The sequence below is a fragment of the Uloborus diversus genome, chromosome 10 (genome assembly GCF_026930045.1).
Source record: "Uloborus diversus isolate 005 chromosome 10, Udiv.v.3.1, whole genome shotgun sequence".
NCBI lineage: Eukaryota > Metazoa > Arthropoda > Arachnida > Araneae > Uloboridae > Uloborus > Uloborus diversus.
In genome coordinates, this window is record NC_072740.1 from 974,157 (window position 1) to 996,635 (window position 22,479).

A 22,479-nucleotide genomic window follows, 5' to 3' on the forward strand; every position below is an offset into this window, starting at 1 on the left:
TTGCCATCTTGAACACATTCTGTCCCGGATCGATAAAAAACGCAAAAGTTTTTAATCAAATATCAGGCGGTGGCGTTTTAGATATTAGTCGAATTTTAATTTTTTTTTTTTTTTCATATAGCTCCCGGAATGAAGAGAAATCAGGTGGTGAAATGTCGGACGAGTTTATCCCAGCGATTGCCAGCAGAGAAAGCGTGGATTTACGACTTGAATAAGCTAACCACACTAATCAAAACGAGCTCTGGAAAAAAAAAGTGAATTGCGGTGGGTTGTATTATCCACCATTATCCCCCGATATCTCTCCGTCTGATTTTTTTTTTCACTCTGACTGTTATGTGATAAAAGAAGAACTTGGAAACCTGGATGATATTGGGAATTCCATCTCTCGAAACTTCGCATCAAAATTTGTTTATTTTTATGGATCCGGCATTGAAAATTTGCAGATTAGACGACATTAAAAAGTCAGTAATAACGAGGGTATTTACGCCATTGGTTGAAAATAAAAACTTCATGATATTTATTTGAAACGAACGAAAATACTTTCTGATGTTTCAAATAAATCATTTACTTATTTATATACTTTATCCGGTTGTTTAATATTAAGCAGTTAAATCAACATTGAGAACATCAGAATAAAACAACTATTTCACAGTAAAAGGAAATTATCGAAAATTATCATAGGAAGGTGAAAAAACCCTCGAAGATTCATTGAACTTCATACCAGGAGAATATTGAAGAAACATTTGAAGGAAAATGATTACATCGCGTATTACGAACTGTTAGCGCTGTTTGAAACAGCAGTTTGCACTTCCAAGTTCTCTGATCTTGAAATAATAAATTATTCATTTTCTTCCAAGGACACATCAAAGTACTAACAACATCATCTTGAAAGGATAAGCGTTCTAGAACGCTGAAACATCAAATGTTCTAGATAGCACTACACAGGTTTGATTTCTGTGAGCCAGACAAAAGTCTGGAAACGATGCTTCCTTACAGATATTAGATTGCAAGGGTCCGTTCTAAAATGCCAAGTAAATAACGAGGAGTTGAACTATGAAATGCTTTAGATCTTCAACTCGACCGAACTTATGTGACCCTATTATCATAAATCAACTGTTAATGTTAGTGATAAAAGAACTGGAGATCAAGAATGAACTTGTAAATATTTTGATCTGTGAATGCGCACAAACGTTTGAAACTCCATGTTGCTTCCGAAGGATCTTTGTCTGCAATTATATAAAACGAAATATAATATTTATTGAGTTTTATTCCATTTTTGTTAAAAAATGTTAAATTTTTGTTGAGTTTCTTGTTAGCATTTAAATAAACTGGTGTGCTTTGTGAGATGAATCTTTGTGTAAAGTTGAGAAACATATATATTAGTTACGTTCAGCAAGTTCATCTTCAACTGTTATCAAATTCCTGTGATGAACTCAAATGTACAGCATTTCCATATTTATTTGAACGGGAAAGGGGGGCACATGTGAATATAGTATGTTTTACTAGGATAACGTCAGGCAAAAACTCTTGAAAAATTCCCAATAGCAGTACCGGTCCTACTTCTTGGCCTAAATTGTAGAGCAATGATCAAGTTTATATTTCTGTGGTGACAACTTCTTCAGTTTAGCAGCTGTTGTTTGTAATTTTATTGATGTCACGCGAAAACATATTTTTAACTAAAGAGCTAAACTTAATGATTGAAAACCACTATATGAACGTTCAAGAAAATTTATGAAAACTTTTAAACTTAAATTAAATTAAGAATTCTTTATTTTTGAAAATAAATGCTAAGGAAGATAACGGGGCACTTTTGAACACAGCATCTAGGGGCACATGTGAATATTTCCCATGTCATCTCCCTAAAATAATTATTTGTGTAGAGTTATTATACTTGTTTAAAAAAGTAAAGATTTATAATTATTATTCTGTTACTATCAGGTCGTAAATTTATTATTAATAACTATTACATTATAATTCATAGTTACAGTGAAGCACCGTTTATACGTTTCTCTTTTATATGTTTCTCTTCTATACGTTTTTATCAATTATACGTTTTAAAAATTGGTCCCTGCAAAGCCTAATACACATTAACTTATACCTATTATACGTTTTTTCTTTTGTACGCTTTTTTCGTATAGTCCCTTCAAAAACGTATAAACGGTGCTTCACTGTATTTATTTATTTTATTAATTTTTACTACTAAATAGTTGGCGAACAATTTAGTGTTATATAATATGTACTAGCTGCGTTGCCTGGCGTTGCACGGTCTACCTCGAAAATAAAAGTTTTGTCAAGTGACGCATGTTCAACAATAAGGCTTCAATCAGAGAAAATAAAATTTCCCTTTAAAATAATCATTCTTAAAGAAAGAAAATTGCAAATCAAAAATTCCCGAAAAAATTCAACGAAACACCAAAAATCCAAAAGAAAAAATAAAGAAGATAAAGCGCCAAATAATAATCAAAGGGGGAAATTTTTACTTCAAAACAAAGTCAAAAAAAAAAAAAAAAAATCTGATAGCTAATTTAAAATGAGATCGCTCAAACGGTAGTTTCCGATATAAAAATTCAATTAGGCTTAAAAGTGCCTTTTAATTTTTTCCCGGTGATTTTGCAACTTTTTTTTTTTTTTTGAAATTTGAAGGAAGTGATTGAAATCTATGGGTGTTTCTCGCGGGCTTCCGATTGGCGTTAAAATCGAACTGATCGGATAATTATTTTGGGTAGAAAGAACCATTTTCGGGTCCTACAATTAAAATTCGAACGGTTCTGTTCTTTTTTGGCGTTCGAACCCCCCCCCTATGTTCCTTCTCGGGGGCCCAAGTACCCCCCTGCTAAATTTGGTCGAAATCCGACGTAAACTGTGGATTTGTATAGGGAACATGCACGCATTTTAATTCATTGTTTTATTTATAAGAAAAAAAAAGGCAAAATGTTTTTCTAAAATATTTTAGACATTTAAAAAAAATATTAAGATCACAGATAAATAATTATCTTTGACCTTCTAAAACAACGGTGCAACGGGAGAAATCTAAACATGCCATTGATGCCATATTCTAAACAAACTTAATTTCATTTTTAATCTTAACCATATCTGAATGTAACTCTAATAAATATCATTAATGCGGAACGCTTCTTTACTAATCGCTGCCACGCGCTTCGTTTGCAACGTGCAAATCTTATTTTTTTCCCTACTACTTACCCCAGTAGCACCAGAACGTTCAAATCTGGTACAGAAATCGTGTTAATGGTCGAATGACGGTGTTAAGTGTTACTTGCACGTAAAATTAGACGTACAGCAACAGTGATATTATCACGGTGCCAGTCTAGTTCTGAGGGGACGTCATATTAGACGTTCAAAAAACGTTCTAATGACACGTTGTTATTCCCGTGTTAAAATAACGTAATATTTGACGTTCAGCTGTCACCGCATCCGAGCGCCCTCTATATCTGTTTACCGTGGAATAGTTACAGAAACTTTCTTTGCTTGCCAACTTCAACCACTTTCGGAGCAACTGCTGAAAAACAATCCGAGCAAAGGATTATTCTTTTATCAAAAGTAAGTGATTAATTAAATTATAATTACTTTAAAATCTTTCACATGTTAATTTTGTTTATAAATCGAATTTCATTTAAATTTTGACTTAATTGGGTTTTTTTTCTTAGCTTCGAACATTCTGCAAAACTTAATTGTTCCATTTGTATAATTTAGTATCAATGGCTATATCACAGATATATTTTTCTCTAACGTTTCTTGGTGCAATTTTCATTTCTGATCTGAATTCGAATTGATTGCTACATTTATTTTCCTTAAAGTTGTTGTTTTAGTTATTCTTGTTTTGACTATGAATTTTAAGTTGCAATAGAGTATACATATATATTTTGTTTTTGCCGAATCTCAGTTTTTGATGTATTTAAAATGCTTTATTTTAAAGTGTTTATTTGAACACAGATTTTTTTTTTTAAAGTCTTTATTTCGAGTTTTAGATTCGGCTTTTTAATTTTTAATGTCTTTTTAACGAAAAACCAGCCTTACTCTTGCATCAGTCGTCATACTATAAGTGGAATTAAATTGTATTAAATTATGAGCAGAGTATGTTTTGTGCCATTTTTAAATAGGATCGAATTTATTTCGAATCAAGGGGCAAATAAATCCTCAACCTGACCTTTTCATATTTTCATGAAACTTTGAAAAATCTTCTCTTCCACTTCTTAAATTTGTACATAATTTTGAAAAAAAAATCAATCATTCATAACTTATGATTTTGAAATTCGTTAAAACGCATTTGCTGGTCGGCAGTGCTTTCAAATATTTAAGTGCATTTCTATGAGAACTTCAGTCTTGTAAAATAGCTCCTTTTGAAATACAATTACGTGTTCGATATGTAAATTGAAAACCTTTTAAAAATATGTTTCTCACGAAATTTCAAAAATACTTGAGATAGTGTCTTTCATCTCAAAAAATTAGTGCTAGTCAGGGGTGTTTTTGATCCCAAATTTCCGAAAATTTTGGGCTGACGCAATCTAAAACTAAAAAAGTATTTTTAAAAAAATTTTAAAGTGGTACCTTTCAAATGATGACAAATGTAAAGGGGGCAACTTCCATAAATTTCACTGTCTATAGAACAAAGTACTTGAGTCCACCATCACCCCTGGTGATGGTGGGTGATGGTGGACTCAAGTACTTCACTTGGACTCAAGTACTCCCTGAAAGTATTTTTTTTTTCAAAATCTGTAAAAGACATTATCTCAAAAAAAAAAAAAAAATGAGAACTTTTTTTCCTAAATATTGAGTTATGTGAAAAATTTTTTTCGAAGCGTATTTAAGTTACTGATCAAGTTAAAGTGCATGTAATTTTCAGCCGTTACACAATCCTGATGCTCCCATAGTTTTGAGATATCATTTCAAAGCACTGCAGGAAGGCATATTAACAAACATCAATTACTCATTAGTTGCGTCGCCTGGCTTTGCACGGTCTACCTCGAAAATAAAAGTTATGTCAAGTGACCATTGTTCAGCAATCACTCTTGAACAAAAAACTAAAAAAATCTGTAACATTTTGCGGCAGATTCCGGGAAAATAACCAAAAAGGGAACATTTTAAGCATCTCGATCACAGGAAAACTCTCAAAGCAAAACTCAGAATTTTATTTGTTCATGTTTGAGAAAAAAAAATGCAACAGATCTTTTTTCTCAATGATGTCCTGCATGCTACAAATTTCAATAAAAGCATTGTTACGGAAAGTTGATCAAGCACTGATAATTTGAATGGAGGAAAGCCCTCGAAAGATAGGGATTTTGTGTCGAAATCTATGTATTATAATTAGTTGTTTTCAGTTGATATCTCCGTTAATTATTATCGGGGGATTATTTTGAATAGCCAAACATAAATACGGGAAAAATACGAATACATCAATACCTGGTTCGATGTTCAGTTTACTGGCGTTCGGGAGATGTAACTCGGACAGAGATAGATAGATTAATGCATAGATAGATAGGTACATACGCTCAGTTTTTAATTATGTAAGATAAATTATGAAAGATTTTTTTTAAAAACCATATGCATCTTAATGATATAAAAGAGCAAAGTTTCTGAAAGTTTTATGTTGTCTGAAATGGTCTGGTTGAGTGCCTAGTTGATTTAACATGTGAGTGACCCAATACGAAATAGAACACAAAGAAATTAAAACAGTAACACATGAAATAAGCTTTTTTTTTTTTTTTTACAATGAAAAAAACAAATTAGTGCACATCTTTTCTTTGTCTGACAACTTCCATTTCATCCTTTGGTATAAGTCTTAATAAACGCGATTTTGGAAAAATATCAATGAATATTTTCATATCTTGAAAATAATTCTAGTAATGTCTCTAAATATATGTGTGGTACATTGATTCTTACCTTTCTTCATTATTTACTCTGAGAACTGCACAAAATAGATAATTTAAGTAATGCAACTAGCATCTTCTCCTGAAAGCAGCAGGTCATGTTTTATATGTGTACAAACTGGTTTTCCTATGTAGAAGTAGAATCAAATTATGACACTTAAAATTATTACCCAATTAGACTAAAAATACTAACCAATTCAGGTTCCATATCAAACAACAAATAAACACGCAAAAATGATGCATAAATGCAGAAATAAAGAGCATCAATTTATTTTTAAAATAATGAAAATATGTTTTTTGCAGTATGAAATGGTGGAAAAAAAAGTACTATCATAGAAAACGCATACAATTTTCTTAGTGATTTTTTTCCTCGCTTGGAGAAATTAAGAGTCTTGCTCGATATGTAGCACTAAAGTCACAAACAGACTTAGATAAAATGAAAAGCTTTCTGCGAACACAAATCCTAACTGGAAAATTTTCTGCAAATAATTATTTTGCCTAACTCACCCTTGAATAAAAAATTAAATTTATATTCAAATATGAAAAAGACAAAAATAATAGTGCTTTAAATCATTAAATCATTTAATTTTTTTTAAACAATAACATATAGTTTGCTTATTTTTCACCAACTGAAGAAAACTGCCAAAACCATTATTTTTTTTACACATGTGCTTTAAAAGGCTTTTGGAGAAAGGCTTTAACAGAAATAAATTCTGGAATTTTCTTAAAAAATATATATTTTTTTAAATCAACAGTAGCAGTTTGAGCAGTTCGGTAGCAGTTTTAAAAAAAATTTCTGCAGAGCCAAAAATTTTCTGCGAACCCCGTTCGCGCGTTCGTCTATATCATGTAAGACTGGTCACAAACATGGGTACTCGAGTTGGATTTTGAAATTCCTTTAAAGCAGCATGGTTTTTCTGTGATTAAAACTAGAATCATATTTTATGTTTTTTTTACATACATTTTTTACTTTTCATTAAAGAAAATCCTAAGTCAAATTGTCTCTTATGTTAAAAAAAAATGTATTGCCCCTCTATGACTATTTCTAAAAAATGATGAACCACTGGGCTCCCAAGGTATGATCAACGGTTGTATTGTACTATTAGATTTGAACACTTCGGGTTACATTTTTTTCCCAACTTATTTAGTTCAATTTGTATTAAGCAAAAAAAAAAAGGATATTTACGTCAGGTGATGATTATTGACTGTACTTCAAATTTTTTTACGCACTTAATCTTATTATAAGCTGCAATTTTTGTCTTTTTATTTGTATTTTCATTTCAGGCAGCCAAGGTCATTAATGGGACAAAACGATCAACGCCTTTCTTTTTAATTTCTTATTGGTTGTTCCTAAACTCAAAATATGTGTAAGAGTTTATCATGTAAAATGAAGGGTATTTTGTGATTAAATTTTTTATTAACTTGTATGCGTTACTTCATTAATTTTTTGTGTGACTTGCGTGTTTCTTTTTGCAATTAACTAAAGAATATAAGAATATAATTCACATGAGTTTTTCTGAGGGCTAAGAAACATCTTGCATTTTTGAGAGAGAGAGAGAGAAAAGGGGAAGTAGAGAAAATTCAGGGTTTTAACCATAAAATTCTTTAATCAATCAAAAATTTAATGCCGTAAAATGGCTTTACTAGGGAAGTCCATGGAAAATTTGAGACCCTTTTGAAGTAGAATCATAAAATGATTCAACTAAAGTAAATTTTTTTTGTCATCCAAATATTATTCATCACAGACCAACTAAAAAGAAGCAGGCACTTCAAAAAAAAAAAAAAATCCCTTGCGTTTTTTTACATTTGTGATAGTTTTACTACTGTTGCTGTATTTTATTTTTAAATTTATTTCTCCATATTATGTAGTAGACACATCTTAGCCATTACAGAGCATCATTTGAAAATTGTAAGAACTTTAAGGGGAGTCAGTACCAAAAATACTTTCAAAAATTCGATTTTTTGATTTCTATATATTTTGATACTCCATTTCAGTACCTTTTTAATGATACAAACTTCTTGATCGTGCTCATATGAGAAGTAAGTTAAAATAAACTTTTGAAAAATGTAAACATATTTTGATAAGGTATGATTTTCTTCTTTAAATTGTTATATCGAGAAATGGTATTTTTGAAACTAAATGTTCCTTTTTCTCAGAACCTGAATTGTGTTAGGCTTTGAAATTTTTGCCACCAATTCCATACATCTAATTAGAATTTTTAAAAAAAGCTTTCTTTCTGTAAAATTTTTCTTTAGTATAAAGAAAAAAGTCTACTTAAGGTACAGAAAAAATTCATAATTGTATCTTTAATAGATTTTCAGAGAAAGGTACATGAACATGTGCAAATTAACATTGACGGTATAGGGGGTACTAACTCCCCTTAAAATATGTATTTTATTTATTGAACTATTTTAATTTATTAATGTGCAGGATTCGTCAAACCGGGTCCAGTACGGAAAAAAAAACTCGTGGGTTTGTTAACACGACCACTTGAAAAAAAATAGACTATCTCGATAAAGTTGATGTTTTTTTTTTTTTTCAAAATTTGCCGCATATTGAAACATTTATTTCAGAAACAAACTGCATATTAGATCTAAAATAAATAATACCAAGTATACGAAAATTGGCATCTGTCTTTCTGAACAACTTCTTAAGTTTTAGGAATTAAAACTGCATATGGACTTGATTAAAAAAAATTTAGGGTAGCTAAGGTTTTTTAAACTACCCCGGTTTTTCTTCAAACCCTGTTCATGTATTCATGGGAAATTACTTCTGAAGTTATGTTGTAATACACCTTGAATGAGCCCAAGAGTCGAACCTCGAAATTGTGGTGTGACTGCAAGGCGTACTGCTATTAACTGCTCTAGGGAGTTGCATTTCAGGACAGTTAAGCCTCTACAAGTGTTCATTTCATCAAAATCTGTAAATTAATCGGTATTTTTGTAAACTTTGTGTTATTATTTAAGTCTGCAGAACAAAAAATATAAAACTCTAATTTACAAAAACTGTACACGTTTAACAGATATTGTAAACAAAAGGTTAAAAAAAAACTACGTTTACGAAAAAGTGCACAAAATCTGAGCATTGTAATTCAAGGTAGTATTTACGGGAGGAGTAGTAGGACCTTGACCCCTCTCAATATGCCAAATTTTGCAAAACGTTAATTTATATTTTCCAAATATGGCTAAGCTTTTTTTTTTCCTGAATTTTTGTATAAGATATTTTTACATTTTACTAGAGGGGCAAAAACTCCTCTAATTGAGTTTTCGAACATCAGAACACTTCTGTACTAAATTTGGAAAAGATCTATCGTAAACTAGAATTGCCCGAGGAAAACCCCTTTATGACGGGAGGTCAAACTCCCCCTCCCCCTTTGTAAATTTTTGTGCATCGAAGGAACTATGTGCCAAATTTTGCAAATATCATAAACTCGATTTGTAAAAAGGAAAACGCTCTATGGGGTTTTTCCTCCCTCAGGGTGGGAAGAAAACTCCCCTATGTGAATTCCTGAACATCAAAAGACCTCTTAAACGATTCAACATAAACTGAATTTTTCATAAGGGCAAATATTATTTGGGGGAGTTTCCACCTCCATAGGGAGGCGAAAACTCCCCTATGTGGATTTTTCAGCATCAAGGAAAGCTATGTGCAAAATCTGTCAAAGGTCCAGTGTAAACTAGATTTTTGTGAGAAGGAAAACACTCTATGTGAGTTATTGAGCATCAAAAGACCTATGAACCAAATTTGGTAAAGATCCGACGTAAACTGAATGTGTACAAGGAAAAATCCTCTATATATTGTTTCCCATCGGCAGGGGCGAAAACCCCAAGGAAGTTCTTGAGCATTAAAGTATCTACGAGTCAGATTTGGTAAACTCGATTTGTAAAAGGAAAAGTCCTGTATGTGGGCATCTGCACACCATAGAAATGTGGCGAACACTCCCCTATGAGACTTCTTGATCATCAAATGACTTGACGCAATTGAGTGTGCCAAATTTGTCAAACATCCGACAAAAACTGGATTTTTTTGTAAAGAAAAATCCTCATTGTGGTGTTCTTTGAGGGGGGGGGGGCGGTCTATCTATGAGGAATTTTCGATCATCAAAACATTTCAGTAAGAAATTCAGCAGAGATCTGACGAAAACACATTTGTAAGTGGAAAACGCACTCATGGGGTACACCCTTCATTTTTTCTAATTTTTTTACCTGTGAAAGCAGAATATTCAGTATTGCTTTGTTAACACCAAAATGAAACGTCATCCTACCACTTTAATATAACGTAATATTCCAGGTTCAAAATTGGTGCAAAAGCGGTGGTACAACACCAGATTTCGACGTGCTATACGACATCGATCGACGAGACACATAGACGCTTTTTAGACCGTTCTGGAAGAACGTAATTTGAACGTGTCGGTTGGTGTGCTCTGAACGTGTTATAGAACGAGCTTTGAACTCCTTTGTGCTGTTTGGGTAATGATATGTTGCACACAGAGCCTGATTATCGTAGAGGGATGTGGGACACAGGCCACTTCTTTTTGATTTCAGGGGAGGCCCAAAATCCCCTTAGTTTATAATTAAAAATAACTAATGATTTCACTCAGAATCTAGAGTACAATGCTATACTTGATATTTTTGCAAATTCCTCAAAAATATCTCTAATTTAATGATAAAAATTCTCCTTAAAAATTTCATCTCTTTAGAAATCCCAAAACCACTACAAGTTTAGTTTGCATTTACTATTAAAAGTTATATCATAGATAATTTGGATTTTTTTTTTTAACCATTTTACTGCAACGGGAAAAGTTTAACCACATCTTATATAATCATCGTATACTATATCAGTTCTACTTTTTAAACGTATGAGGTACCACCAAATTTAGCATGATTGTGTTACTACGCAATCATTGAAATATTCCAAAACCGTTAGTTTCGACGCAGTTTGCTTTGAAGAGACTACAGTGGTACAGAAACCACCTCACTGGATACAACTGCAATGGGAATAAGCCATATGGTCTGACTAGTCGTCATTTACACTATTTGAGACTACTGGACGTGTGTTAAACCGGCGAAAGCATATCATATTGACCGCTTGGTTCGTACCGTGAAGCATGGAGGGGGTTCTGTGATGGAGTGGGGAGCAATATCTTCCCTCTGCGCTTCACACTCTCTTTATAGGAGAACGTCTGGTGTTCCAAGATGAGAACGTCCCTATTCACAAGAGAAACTGTGATCAAACACGGTTACATGAGCATGACAATGACGTAGAACATCTAACCTAGTGTCAAAGTATTAATTACTTCTTCCCCCTAAGTTCTCAAACCTTTGTTTGACTGTAAAATTTTTGGCGGCCATTTGAATTTAAAAGTGCTATTTTTCACAAAAAATTCCCCTTATTTTGATAGTAAAATACATATTAAAAAATTTTAAAAAGAAGCTCAAACTCAACGGAGGGGGGAGGTTTTCTATACGCAGAATGTGTGTACTAAATTTGAAATTAATCGGTCTTTTGGTTTTAAAATGGGAGTAAACAGACTTTGAAAAAGTGGTTTTGAGAAAAACGCGTTTAAAGTTTTAGAAGTAAAAAAACATCAGTTCCTGCAGTAGATTCGATCTCCTTAGCCTCTTCTTTTTTCGTTATATATTTATATTATATTATATTTAACTAACTCTAAGCATGTAGCATATACATTCTGAGCGTCCGCAGCTATCAGAACTGCTGCAGTCTTTGGCAGCTGTCGGAGCTACTGTTTCAATGAGCCGAGACTGAATACTTGACAACTTTTAGAGTTTTGCTCGAAACGACTTCAAATTTTGGGAACATATTTTTGAAATGTTTAACTACAAGACGAAGCAAGAAAGAAGAAAATCAAATTTTTGAAACTGAAAAACCCTACCCCCGTAAAAGATTAAATCCATTTTTTTTTAAATTGAGTAATTCCGTTTCTTTGAACCCCTACAGGTTAATGTGCGACATTAAAAACGTTAAAGTTTTTAAGACATGGAAATTGCTATGAGCCACAACTGTTTCCGAAAACGCTGCACCACTATATTGATACCCTTTCCGCTCGAAGAACAATAAAAAAAAAAAAAAAAATCACACGCATTGTACAACACAAAATAGTAAAAACATGGGGTCACATCAGTAAAACATACAAAGTGAAGGAAAGGAACCTGTTTTGCCTCCGACGAAGTTGTCCGAACTATAAAAGGTACACCTGAACTAGTTTAGGGCCTCGTTGTCTAAATTCGATCATGTTTCTCACTTACATTACCAAAGAAAGTCTATAAATGCGTTTAAAGTTGCAACGACAGTTTTCTGGGGAAGAACCCCTCCCCTTCTTGCCAACAATCGTATTAAATTTTGTCTTTAGAGCTGCAATGTCGAAGTATCGAAAGTCTGCTAAAATTACGTTCCTAGAGCTCCAATTTCTAAAAATTACCGAGCCCGCCCATGTTTCCAAAGATGGTATGCATTCTACAATTGGTTTTTAAGACTTCAATTTCTATAAATTTCCTGGAGAAATCCTCGAATCTCTCCACCTTAGCCTCAGTAAAGATCGCCTGAAACTGCGTTTTAAAATCCAGTTTCAAAGAACTCCAAGCGACGAATAAAAAATAATAATCGCCAATTGCGTTTTCGGAGTTTCAATTTCAAACAGCTATCAGGAAAGTGCCGCTGAACGCTTCCTCCTTCTAACTGTACCTAAGATCACTAGATTTGAACCCCTTCCCCCAGAACTGCAATTTCTCCATGGCTATTATACTTTCGATTAAATTTGTGTTGATAAAACTTGGATCTAGTAATGACTCTCTCCAAAACAACATCATTGCAGAGAGATAACATTTTTGTAGCAAGCCCTCTATAAATGTCTCTCTCTCTGCGTGTATATATATATATATATACAGTGAAACCCCTCCTAACGGACACCCCTTTAATGCGGACACCCCTCTTATGCGGACAGTTTTTAATTCCCCGGCAGAGAGACATTAAACCTAATGTATAAGGAACCTCTCTCGTACGGACACCCTCAAATACGGACACGGACACCCTTTTCGAAGTCATTTACATTGATATATCCTTTTTTGCGGATAGTATTTAAAACTTGAGAATTAAATAGCTACTCCATTGAAAGGCTTCATTTAATGCAAAGTCGACCAGCTTATACGGAGATAAAAAAATATTTCTTTGCAGTTTTACTTTGCATCTACTGCGTAGCAAAAAATTTTCAGCTTGACACTGAAATGCATTTTTCATTCCAAAAAACATCATCAAATCGTCAAAAATAAAAGAAAAGAAAAGAGAAAATGATTATTCTGCAAGTTTCTGTCTGTATACCCCCACCCTCCCCCGTTGCCTTGTTCCTTTTCAGATGACTAACAAGCAGGCGTGTTGTGTCTAAGTGGAGCCGAGTTGACGCGCCATCTAACAAAAATATTTTATAGAGAGTAAAAGTAAAGCCAATGCAATATCATAAAGTAAACTTAAGGGTAAAAGCATTCAGTTGTTTCATCGTTCTCATTGAAATGGCTCTGAATACTCATCGTCAGCGTCGTACTCTTTCTCTTAAAGAAAAAATTGAAGTTATAGATTTCGCAGAAAAAAATAAAATTGGAATACGGAACATTGCTGAAAAGTTTGGTGTGGGACGCACACAAATTTGCTGTATATTAAAAGGAAAAGAGAAGTTTAAGAAAGAATGGTTCATAAATGGAAACCAAGAGAAGAAAAAAGATTTTCCTAAAAGTAATGCCCTTGCAGTGGATGAAATTGTGTTTAAATGGTTTGTGTCCGCAAGAAGCAAAAATATTCCGATTTCTGGCCCTATTTTACAAGAAAAGGCGAAAGAAGCAGCTACTGAAATGGGTGTAGAAAATTTCAAAGCTTCCAATGGATGGTTAGATCGTTTTCGAACGAGACATGATATCGTTTTTAAAAAAATATGTGGTGAATCCATGGATGTGGATGCGGACGTTTGCGAGAAATGGTTTGAGAAAGTGCCTAGTTTGATTGAAAATTACGAGCCATGTGACATTTATAACATTGATGAGACCGGTTTGTTTTATAGAGCTCTGCCAGATAAAACCTTAACTTTACGGAAAGAAAACTGCTCTGGTGGCAAAATCTCCAAAGAACGCTTAACAGTTTTGTTGGATGCCAGCATGGATGGTACAAAATTAAAACCAGTTGTCATCGGAAAAGCAGCCAGACCTCGGTGTTTTAAAGGACTGGATATAAAAAAATTACCTGTAGACTGGTATTCAAATAGAAGAGCGTGGATGACAACAAGTGTCATATCTGATTGGCTTGTAACTTTTGATAAGAAGTTGGGGAGAGAAAAAAGGCATATTGTTATTTTTATGGACAACGCGCCCTCCCATCCCAAAGACTTTCACTTGAAAAATATAGAAATAGTCTTCTTGCCAGCAAACACAACATCGAAATGCCAACCTATGGATGCTGGGATAATTCAAGCATTTAAAATTCAATACAGACAACTAGTTATGAAGCATTTAATCAATAAAATGGAAGAAACTAAAACAAGTAGCGAATTGTCCAAAACAATTGATGTGTTAGATGCAATCAGCTGGGTTAAGCACGCATGGAAGGAAGTTAAAAAAGAAACAATAGTAAGTTGCTTTAATCGCGTTGGATTCAAAAAAGGATCTGCCACAGAGGAAATTGACAACGAAGTTGATTGTGACAATGATGGATCCGATTTGCAGTGGTTAATGCAACAAGCAGGGTTCACAAATGTGACCGCTGAAGACTATGCTCCCATCGACGACCAAGTTTTCACTGAAGAAAGCGAAACAGAAATTGCAAGCATAGTGCGCGAAATTAACGAAGATCATACAGTTGAGGATGACGATGAAGATGAACTGTCCGTAAAAGAAGACGTTAAAACAATTAAAAATGTTAACGAAGCTTTAAGCGTATTAGATGGACTCAGGGAATTTTCAATTAAACACAACGATCCTAAAGGACTAGACTTGGTACAAGAACTTAAGATACATTTCGAAAATGAAAGACTTTCATCGATCAAAACATATCAACAGACATCAATCGAACAATTCTTTAAAAGTACAAATTAGGTATGTAATTTTTATGCGAACCTGTTATTTAAATCTCTTTGAGTGTGCAAAACTGTAATATTTGAATTTAACCTGATAAAATAATTGTTTATTATATATATGTTGGTAAAAACTAGTAAATTAAAAAAAATCTATGCATATGAAAGAGTAGAATTCACACATATTTCATTTAAGATTTCAAAAAACATAAACAAATAACTAAAGTTAATTAAATTAAAAAAACCTTTGTAAAGCGGACACCCCTCTCTTACGGACAAAAAAGTTTGTCCCGTTAGTGTCCGTAATAGAGGGGTTTCACTGTATATATATATATGTATATATTTGAAAAATTTAAGGGGCAGTCAACTCACCCCCTCCTGTTTATTACCACAACCCCCCCTCCACCCCCACAAAATTTACCCACAAAATCAGCCCCTCTGGATCGCCATTGAGTCCGTCAATAATATTCGAAGACATATCCTGTAAACCCTTTTTTTCCTTTTTCATTTTCCCCATTGCAGTACAATAAATCTGCCGATTGAGCAATTCATATGTCCTCTTTCAGACTGGCTTTGCACATTCAGTTGTCTAATTTGGTTTTCGTTCTTTTTTTGACTATTGTAGGTGGTTTTTCGCTATGTGTCCACCCTCGATCTTTGCACTCCCCCCCCCTCCTGAAGAATTATTTCATATACTCTTCTTTCATAGTCTCGAAAACATTTTGAATTTAACATACGTTATTTTTTTTTTTAATGCAAGTTAGAGGCATGTTTTTTGTTCCCCCTCCCACCAAAAAAAAATCTGTTACTTCCTCTAATGATCTTATTCCCATTACTAATATGGTTTTTGGTTTTTATAGAAAAATCAGTTACAGTTATCTTTGGCTCAATAAATGAGTCTTGCTTAAAACTAGAAATCAAACGACCTGTCTGAATCAGTTTTCATTGACTAGTAAATAAATTTTTTCTCTACCAGTTTTTATTCAACAGTCCTCCAATATATTTTTTCAAAGCTCCGCTCTTCATTTGCATTGGAAAGCGATTGAGCACTTATTTAAACACTCACTCTTGCTCCGTGTGCGAGGGTGAAAGCTGAGCCAAATTAGTGTAGGTTTTCCAAAAAGCCGCTTTCCGTTACACGCGACCAAATGCCGTAGCAGTCCTTTTTTTTTATTCCTTTCTGGATTGAGTATACAAAATCTGGTTTGGGCATCACACTTGTGTGAGCACTCTTTCAATTTTATGAAGGAGCGTACATTAACAACTGACGTTGGGATAATAGCTTTTAATTCGATTGAATAGTAACAGATGGCGCTAGTATCCAGGATCGTGCCTAGGATTTCGTAAAGGGAGGGGTTTTGATATTTGTTATCCCTGCTCCTGCACCTCATTTTCAGAAAATATACAATTTTGTCTAATAATTCTTTTCAGTAAAATGACGATAAACAATGACGCAGCGAGGGGGATGGGCATTGAAGAATCAAACTTGCTCCAGAACCTATGGTTTAATGTAATATTACTAATCCTAGTGTTATATTTTACATGCATGTAAAAAAGGACTTATGATAAACCCTCCGTATAAATTCTAATTGTGTTAGATGAGAGTTACGAATATCAGTTTTACAGCTGGTTCATTCCACAAAAATGCCAACCTGTAGGCTAGAATTTCAAACTTAATCTATATTAATGTGTTATACATCATTTTAGAGATAACATTCCACATTTTCGAATCTGGTAAAACATTTTTCAAGATGAGATGCCATGCGTAGAATAATTACTGCTCTATCTGTTTAATATTTGCTGGAAAAATTGTGAGATTCCCACGGATTGGAAAACTAGTAAAATTATATCTATCTTCAAAAAAGGAGGTAGAAATTGCTGTGAGAACTACAGAGGGATTAGCGTACTTAATAGCACCTATAAATTAAGCAGTAAAATAATTAATAATAGACTACGGACGATTATGGATCCATTACTTCCAGACGAACAATCTGGATTCAGGCAAGGCAGATCATGTATGGATGATGTGTTTGTAGTAGAACAAATAATTTAGAATTTAATCTAGAAACGCATATGGTTTTTATCCACCATGAAAAGGCTTTTGATCACGTAGATAGAGATAACTGTGGTCTATAATGAAAAAAAAAGAGGCATCCCTAGACATCTTATACAGTCCTGTCAGTCTCTCTATCAAAATATAGACATACTGATTGATACAGAGAAAATCAAGACTAATCAAGGAGTACGTCAAGGCTGCGGTTTATCCCCAACCCTTTTCAATGATGTCATGCGTACTTGGAAAGCACTATTTAATGCTGGTATTAAACCTCAATATGTAAACTTATGTTAATACATTACTCTTTGCTGTCCACCAGATTATTTTCCTTTTAAATGAAGACCCTTCAAAGATCCACCAACATACTACACAAGATATGCCAAGAATATAATATGAATATCTCCATCCAGAAAACTAAAACAATACATTTAGAGTTAAAGATCCAATTAGAAATAAAATAGTTATTGATAATGGAATTATTGAACAGGTGAAGCACTTCAACTGCCTTGGATGTGACATTACCTTTGACCACGACAATGATGTTCGAAACAAATTACATTGGTTTAAACACTTATGTGGAACCCTTACAAGAACCCTAAAGTTAAAAGCGAGAAAGGAAATACAACTGAAGTTCTATATGGTTATGGCTGTGCCAACCTTACTATATGACTTCGAAACATGGACTTTGAAGACTCAAGAAGTTAGTAGAATTCAAGCAGCAGAGATGAAGTATTTGCGATCACTGAAGAACTGCACTATCCTAGACAAAATAAGGAATGAATCTATTTGAAGGGAAGTGCAGATATTCTGCCTCAATGAAAAATTACAGAATATCGTAGATTTGAAAAACTATGTTCGACGTATGACACGAGGGAAACTTCCAAGAGCTACCTTTTATTACAGACCAAGGGGCAAACGAGACCGTGGAAGGCCCAGGAAACTGTGTGGCGACCAAGAAGCAGGAACAGGCAACAGGGGCGGATTCAGGGGAGGGTCAAAGGGTCAGCTGACCCCCCTGTGACAAGAATTTTGTTATGATTATATTACCAATTTTCACATTTTTAGATTCGAAAAAATAGTACATGGAATCAATGTTAACTTTTTTTTTACTTCGTTCGGTCAGATGTTTCTTCTTCAGCGCGTCACAGTTCAAAGAATTGACTGGTTTCGTTTGAATGGGCTACTGCTATTTTCAGTTATTTTGTTCATTTTCGAAAGCACAATTATCTCTAATCAGTTAACCATTGAAAAATTGTAGGGAGGAGGTATTTGAATGAGTTTTCATCTCATTGGCGGGGGGGGGGGGGGATGGACGCCCCTGCACATAAGAGAAGCTTTTTTACGTAGGATATATAACGCTGGTCATTAAAACTTGATCCCCCTTCCAAATATTTCTGGATCCGCCCCTGACAGGCAATATACCTTATCCTTGACGATGATAATGATGATGATGAAGTTCCTCAACAACAAGATGTAAATTTAAACTTTAAAGCATTTAAGAAACGCGACCTGTAATTTTTTTAACATACATTTTATGTTTTTTTTTTTTTTTTTTTCAGTCATTGCTTTTATTTTAAGACTTTAGTTTCCTTAATTTCTTTCCTCGAATCTTTATTTTTTTCTCGTTGAGCCTAATTTGAATTCTGTGTCGAAGGCCTGTTACGTTCGTCACGAAACGTCGCACTTACACACCTTTTATAGAACTATATTTAAAAAAAAGAAAAAAAAATGCTTTATTCTCTTCCCAAGAGCTAGCTAGAAAGGATTTAAAATGTTAATTTTTTATTAAATTATTTAAACAATTAGTTATCGAAGTGACGAACGTAACAAATTGATTGTGACGAACGTAGACGCTTGGAACGAACTCTTTCGAACGTTTAGTTCCATAACAAATAAATGAAATGTATATTTTGAAATAATTTAATTTTTTAAATGTCATTGCATAATATTTTGTAATTTTCACAACAACTAGGACTCACAACAGCTCTGGAATTTTCTTGGGTTGTATTTTGAAGAAAAACGGCAGCTAAAAAAATAGTTAAAGCAGAGCAAGAATGGCAGGTAAACAAAAAGAAAATGACAAGAAAAAAAGAGTAGAGAGTATGCGAATATTATGGCAAAGAATCAAAAAATAATAAATAAATACTTAAACAAATAACTAAATAAATAAACGATAAAAAAAAATCATGAATATTGTGGAATCAAAAATGAGGTCAAGAGATGAGAATCAATTGCAGGGAAGCTAGTTAGCTAACTTTGTGTATAGAGTTATACGAAAAATAATGCAACTTCACCTTTCTCAACATGCGAAGTGTACGAAAAGATTCAAAATGCATGCTCTTCCAAGTAGTCCCAGGAAAAAAATTGGCTCTTATATGTTATCTTGCTAAATAATAATTATAATTTTGGAATTACTGTGACAGAAATGAAAGTCAAAAAGTTCCTGGAAGAAGCCTTCTTGAAAAAACGATCCTTACAATTGATTTTGTTCTCGTAAAGAAGATTATATTTGTTGATAGTTTTCTGAAAAACGAATTTCCGCTTGTGAGTGATTAAGAAAAAAAAAAGTGTGTTGGTAGAGACTCACGATAGAAGTAAAACTTATCTTTTCTTCTTTTTTACATTCAAAACTGTCATTTCACTCGTACGTTTTCTCTCATGCCAAGCACTAGTTCTTGCTGCGTCTGACTGTACTAATTTGTCAGTCGTAATTCATGTACTTAGTAGATTCATTGACCTGAAAGAATCCTAAAAAATAAATAAATAAATAAATAAATAATAAAAAATTAATAAAAAACACGCATATTTTAAAATAAACTCATTAAAACTTTGTTACTAAACATGGAAATAGTCGGGGCGGGGCTATACAATTTCCCGTGCCCGCTCCAAAAGATGTTTCTGTATCTTCCCCTGATTCTGCCTATCTTTGCTCCATTCAAACGTATACGTATAGACTGTGAAAAGATATCCTCTGCTTTCGAAAAGCAATGTTGTAAAAAAATAGAGATGTGACTTCATGAACTAAAGTGTCTAAATAAACGAATCCTTCAGTATATATCCTATGAGATTTCTTTTTTTAAGACGAAATTCTTCAAAAATAACTAGAGAAATAGACTCACTGATGAACACTTTGAAAACTTTATTCGGACGAAAATCTTATAATCGACACTCACAAGCAGCATTAAAAACATATTTCTCAGGGGTGCCCACCTGAGGGGTAGGGGGGGGGGGGTCATGGCAAAGATTGCGCCATTGAAATTTTTAGGAATGGGTTTTGAGGGATATTTTTTACTTTTTTTTGGGGGGGGGGGGGGAGTCTTCGCAATATTTGGGGGGGGGGGGCGCCTTTACTCTTAATACGGGGGGGGGGGGGTCTCTTGTATTTTTATATTATTGGTTATTGCAAAAGTAAGTGAATAGGTTGAGAAAAGAAAAAAAATAATTTATTGTTGAACATTTTCGTATTAAAAAATAGTGACAACAAATTTCAATCAATTTTCCTTTTTCGCTTATTAGTTAGCAATCAACAATTAAAAATGAAAACTAACTTTTTCGCCTGTCACTAGATGGCACTAATATGCTTAACATATCTTCTCTTCAATAATGCCTTGATACCTGCGATGGGGCGTCTTGTGTAGAGATTCCCTGTTCTGATTGGCTTTACCATTGTACCTTTCATGGATGATTCGCTTTGTGTAAGGAATGGCTGTGCTGCAATATTGCTATCTATAGCGTCGTTCAAGTAATAAGACATTTCGTGATTTTGTACAGTGAACTAGTATTTACCTTCGATCAACGAGAAGTCAACGGTCGTTTTATTCACCTTAATAAATAGATCGGGTTAAAGTTTGTTGTTATGATAAGTTTATCATGAATCACTCTGAACAGTTCTCTATTGTTTTATGCTCCAAGAGTAGTTGAAAAATAAATTTCACATTTTATTTAGGACGAATCTGAAGATGAAATTTCTTTGGCATTACAGAAACAATTTAACTCCAGGTTAATGGTTGCTTCATGTGTGACAAGAGAGTATACTTTAAATTGTGTACGTGGGTTCAAACAGTAATATTAGTAATATCATTTTATTGTTAAGCATGAAACAATGAGAAAATTTTGCTGTTGAGCACATTTCGGACAGATTATCGGTTAACTTTTTCGGTGCTCATTCTGTTTCAAAATTTACTCTTGCATTATGCAAAATTTATTCCCCCCTGTAACAAATTCTTTTTTTTTTTCTCTCTTCTTAAAATTTACAATAAATTACAAAACAAAAATGCTGCTTCGTTTAAGATGGACATCTAATGAAAGTATTCAAAAGCAGTTTGTATTCAATTCGTAATCAGATATTTGAATAGTTTCAGAACTACAGCAAAAAATGCCGTCGCAAAAAGTATAAACGGCAAAAGCAGAATTTGATTTTTGAGCTGAATCGCACACAGAGAGTGCGATTCAGCAATTACTTAATAATTGTTCGAATGATGGTGGTACCTTGCGCCGTGCTCGATGAACGGAACTTTAGTAACTTATTTACCTCCAGCTTGCATAAAAGCTGGTAGTTAACTTCCAAGCTTGGTTTCATCACTAATTTCTTGACGGCCCCTTCCAAAATCGATTGAACCCTTTAAAAATGCCCAGTAACGGAATTTTTGGGGTGTAACAACTGATGTTTTGAATAAAGCATGTCTTTATAGAATGAGAAGAACAAAGATGCTTGCATGAAAAAATAACTCTTAAGAAAATGTTTTAATACGTAGGGAAAAGAATGAAGCATTAAGAGCAAGGATCGATTCAACTTCTTATTTTGGAAGGGATCGTTATGAGTCAATCTAGGGGCATAAGTGTAATTATTCGGGCACAAAACGAGCGTCCCTGTGACAGTAATAAGCCTCATGACCTGCAAAACACGGATTTTAAATTTCTTTCGAATTCGTTCTCTAGCATCGGAACTGTATGATCCTCTAGAAATGTCAGTTTAGTTTTAACTTCATCACTAGTACGGCTAGAATTATCTTACAGGAGGATTATTAATAAAAACTGTGCTTTTACAAGTACATATAAACTGCGGTATTAGAATTAAAAATAGTGTTTAAACCAAGGCCTCTAAAGCAGACCCCTCTTTTTAAAAAGTTCAAGGTTGTGGGGGGGGGGGGGAGACAAAGGGCACATGATGTTTAATGTAATTTTTGGGAGAAAAAATTGATAAAATGCCAAATTATGTTATGTGTTTTGAGATCCAAAAAGAGGATTGGACCATTGAACCCCCCCCCCCCTCGTTCGCCTCGAAAGCCGGGGAGTTTTTTTTTTTATATTTACAGTGCCTATCAAGTCCTGTCAATTCAAATTTTAAAGGGGAGGGGGAGGCAAAGGGTGAGTAGTCAAGGAAAATTTAATCGGAAAACAAAATACCCACGCCCCCATATGTGTAAGATGATATGCTAACCCCTTTTCTCCCGAAAAAATGATGAGC